The sequence below is a fragment of the Vigna unguiculata genome, chromosome 11 (genome assembly GCF_004118075.2).
Source record: "Vigna unguiculata cultivar IT97K-499-35 chromosome 11, ASM411807v1, whole genome shotgun sequence".
Lineage (NCBI taxonomy): Eukaryota > Viridiplantae > Streptophyta > Magnoliopsida > Fabales > Fabaceae > Vigna > Vigna unguiculata.
In genome coordinates, this window is record NC_040289.1 from 6,610,603 (window position 1) to 6,615,066 (window position 4,464).

The 4,464-nt window shown below is 43.9% G+C and overlaps 1 non-coding gene across 1 annotated transcript; it reads left to right on the forward strand.

Annotated features, from left to right (window-relative positions):
- Positions 1-3,920: 3,920 nt before the first annotated feature.
- Positions 3,921-4,029, forward strand: LOC114170914. The gene has a single exon (XR_003601268.1). It is a non-coding gene; the product is annotated as a small nucleolar RNA R71 (small nucleolar RNA).
- The last annotated feature ends 435 nt before the right edge of the window (positions 4,030-4,464 follow it).

Consider the following 4,464-nt stretch of genomic DNA (forward strand, 5'->3'; position numbering starts at 1 on the left):
AATCCGCAATCTAGCACCTTACGAGCTGTCCTTTGTGTGCCAAGGTGACCACCAGGTGCAGATGAATGACAAAATTTGAGGACCAAGTCAATCTCATGGTCCGGAATGCATCTTCTGGTAACCTGATCACTGCACATTTTCCACAGATAGGGGTCATCCCAAATGTAATACCTAGCATCGCTCTTGAGTTTATCACATTGAGCTCTGGATGCTAGGGGAGGAAAAACAGAAGCAGCAAGATAATTAACAATGTTAGCAAACCAAGGTGAGGAAGAAGTAGAGAGTGTCAACAAACTTTCATCGGAAAAGTCATCCCGGATCGGTGAAGCATCATCAATAGACCTCTCAATCCTGCTTAGGTGGTTTGCAACCAGGTTTTGTGCTCCGCTCCTATCACGGATCTCCAAATCAAACTCTTGGAGCCAGAGCATCCATCTTATCAGCCGAGGTTTTGATTCTGCCTTCTTCAACAGGTACTTAAGAGCTGCATGGTCAGTAAACACAACAACAGGAGAACCAAGCAGATAAGATCGAAACTTTTCAAGTGCAAAAACTGCCGCAAGGAGCTCTTTTTCTATTGTGGTGTAATTTGATTGGGCAACATCTAATGTCCTGGAGGCGTAGTAGATTACCCTCGGGATCTTATCAATCCTTTGAGCTAGAACAGCCCCTAATGCATAGTTGGATGCATCACACATAAGCTCAAATGGGGCTGTCCAGTCAGGCGCCTGAATGATTGGAGTTGTGGTCAGGGCCTTCTTGAGGCAATCAAAAGCCTCTTTGCATCCTTCATCAAAGATGAAGTCAACATCCTTTTGCAATAGGTTGGACAGTGGGAGGGCCTTCTTACTGAAGTCTTGAATGAAGCGCCTGTAAAACCCTGCATGGCCAAGAAAAGAACGAACCTCTCGCACAGAAGAGGGGTAAGGCAATTGTGAAATAATTGAGATCTTGGCAGGGTCAACTTCAATGCCCTTTTTTGAAATTATGTGCCCCAATACTATGCCTTGTTCTACCATGAAATGACATTTCTCAAAATTGAGAACAAGGTTAGATTGGATGCACTTGTTTAAAACTCTGTCCAAACTATCCAAACATGCATCAAATGAGGACCCATATACAGTAAAGTCGTCCATAAATACCTCTATGCATTTTTCAAGAAAATCACTAAAAATGCTTAGCATGCACCGCTGGAATGTGCCAGGGGCATTGCATAGGCCAAACGGCATCCTCCTATAGGCAAAAGTGCCAAAGGGGCAGGTGAATGTGGTTTTCTCTTGGTCCTCAAGTGCAATGTGAATTTGAAAATAACCAGAAAACCCATCAAGAAAGCAATAGTGGGACTTACCTGCCAAGCGCTCAAGCATCTGATCAATAAAAGGCAGGGGGAAATGGTCTTTTCTGGTTTCTTGGTTTAGCCTTCTGTAGTCAATGCAAACCCTCCAACTGTTTTGCACTCTTGTTGGAATTAGCTCCTCTTTTTCGTTCTTGACTACAGTGAGGCCAGTCTTCTTTGGAACAACATGGATGGGGCTAACCCACTGACTGTCAGAAATGAGGTAGATGATCCCAGCTTGTAGAAGCTTGGTCACCTCCTTCTTTACAACATCTGAGATGACAGGGTTGAGTCGCCTCTGTGGCTGTCTCACTGGCTTTGCTCCATCTTCCAACAATATCCTATGCATGCATGTTGATGGGCTAATACCAGGGATGTCAGCCAATGTCCATCCAATTGCCTTCTTATGCTTCTTAAGAACTTGCAACAACCTTTGCTTTTGTTTAGTAGTGAGAGAGGTGGAAATGATGACAGGCAGTTTGTTCTCCTCCTCTAAGTAGACATACTTGAGGTTGTCTGGCAGTGGTTTCAATTCTAGAGTACTAGATGCTGGCTGAATATCAGGAACCAGAGGGGAGGGAGAAATGGGTTCCACAGCCTGTACCTGAGCATAACAATCAAATGCATATGTACTTCCTGCAACATGGTTAGTGCAACCTGATTGTATAACATCAAAGTGAATAGGTACAACATCCAGAGAGTCAAACTCTGTACATTCAACATTATCCACATCATATTCAGCATCATCAGAATCAGAATCAGAATTAGAATCAAGAACATCAATGCATGCAAATTCAGATAACTCAGACACGGATGAATGTTTTAATGTATGCAAAGAGTGGAAATCAGAAATCAATCCATCAACAGCATCATCAATAATATCCACGTGAAAAACAGAATGATCCTCAGAAGGATGTTTCATGGCATCCAGAATGTTGAATCGCACAACAATATCATCAAACTCCATGGACAAAGTACCTGCATGGACATCAATTTTGGTTCGTGCAGTTTTCAAAAATGGTTTGCCTAAAATGATTGGTGCAGAACCAAGTGAAAATCCCTCTTCCATGTCAAGAACGTAAAAATCGGCAGGGAAAATCAATTCACCAACACGAACCAAAACATCATCAACCAAACCTGCGGGGTGGGCAACACTTCTATTTGCCAACTGAATCACCACACCCGTAGGTTGCAGGGGTCCAAGAGAAAGAGATTTAAAAATAGACAGAGGCATTACATTTATTGAAGCACCAAGATCAAGCATTGCATTTTCAAATTTATTGTTACCTATGATGCAAGGTACACAAAATGTACCTGGGTCCTTGCACTTCTCAAAAATCTGAGGAACAAATTTACCTATCAATGCTGACACGTTTCTGCCCATGCTGATCTTTTCGTTTCCCTTCAGCCTCCTTTTGTGCGTGCATAGCTCCTTCAAGAACTTTGCATATCTGGGAATCTGTTTAATGGCATCCAACAGAGGTATGTTGACCTCCACCTTCCTGAAAGTTTCCAAGATCTCCCTGTCAACCTCTTCCATCTTTTTGCTTGGAATGGCTCTTGGAGGGAAAGGAAGAGGTATGGAAGGTGCAGCAGTAGAGGTGGAAGGTGTAGAAGTCGATGTGGAAGGACCAGCTGCATGAGCATCACGCTTTCTCTGAAGTGTGGCAGGGTCGGCTTCCTTTGGAGGTGTAGGCTCGGAAGTGGGAACTTCAATGTTCTTCCCAGATCTCAAAGTAATGGCACTCACATTCCTAGGATTTTCCATTGTCTGTGATGGAAGCTTGTCAGAATTCTGAGCCTGTGCCTGGTTTAGCTGAGTGGCCATTTGCCCCATTTGATTTGTCAAACTCTGGATTGAGGCCCTAGTCTCCTGCTAAAATTGCATATTTTGAAGGGTCATCATCCTGACTAACTCCTCCAATGAAGTAGAAGAAGAAGGTGCAGGTGCTGCAGCAGGAGTTGGTGTGGGTACAGGTGGAACAGGAGCAGCTTGTGGTGCAGGTGCAACTCTTTGTTGTGGAGGTGGTTGCACATTTTGTAATTGTTGGGGCTGCTGGTTACCCTGGTTTCCCCATCTCAAATTAGGGTGATTCCTCCATCCTGGATTATATCTGTTGGTTGACAAATCATGGTGGTTTTGTTGTTGCTGTTGGGGCCTATTGTTGTTGAAAATATTTGCTGCACAGGCCTGAGGGGTATCCACTGGTGTAGAAGAAGAAGGCTGTTATTGCAATGCTGGGCAAGAGTCTGTAAAATGATCAACAGATATACAAAGGCCACAAACTCTTGCAGCTTGAGCTCTCTGATTGGAAGCAAGTTGATTGATCAGTGTAGTAAGAGCATCAATCTTACTTTCCAACTTCTTTGTGTACTCGGCTGCTCCTACATCATGAACACCTCTAACAACTATGGCATCACTCCTTGTGCCAAATTGTTGAGAATTTGAAGCCATGTTCTCTATCAGTTGTCTGGCTGCAACTGGGGTTATGTTACCAAGGGCACCACCACTTGCAGCATCAATCATATTTCGATCCATGTGGTGCAAGCCTTCGTAAAAATACTGCAGGAGGAGATGTTCAGAAATCTGATGGTGTGGACAACTTGAACAGAGATTCTTGAACCTCTCCCAGTACTCATAAAGGGTCTCCCCATATTGCTGTTTGATGCCAGAAATCTCCTTTCGTATGGCTGTTGTCCTTGAAGCAGGAAAGAACTTGGCAAGGAACAATCTCTTCAGGTCATCCCAGCTTGTGATGGACCTGGGTGCTAGGTAGTACAGCCAGTCTTTCGCATTACCCTCCAAAGAATGAGGGAAAGCCTTCAAGTATACATGGTCCTCTTGTACATCTGCAGGCTTCATGGTGGAACAGACGACATGAAACTGCTTCAAGTGTTTGCACGGGTCCTCACCTGCAAGACCGTAAAACTTTGGCAACAAGTGTATCAAACCAGTTTTCAGCACATATGGAACCTCCTCCTCAGGGTATTGTATGCATAAACTATCATAAGTGAACTTTGGTGCAGTGAGCTCACTCATGGTTCTCTCATGAGGTGGAGGAGGTTGAGCCATGTTATCAGTATGAAAATGCTCAGAATATACAGTATGCTCAGAATGCAAAGAATGA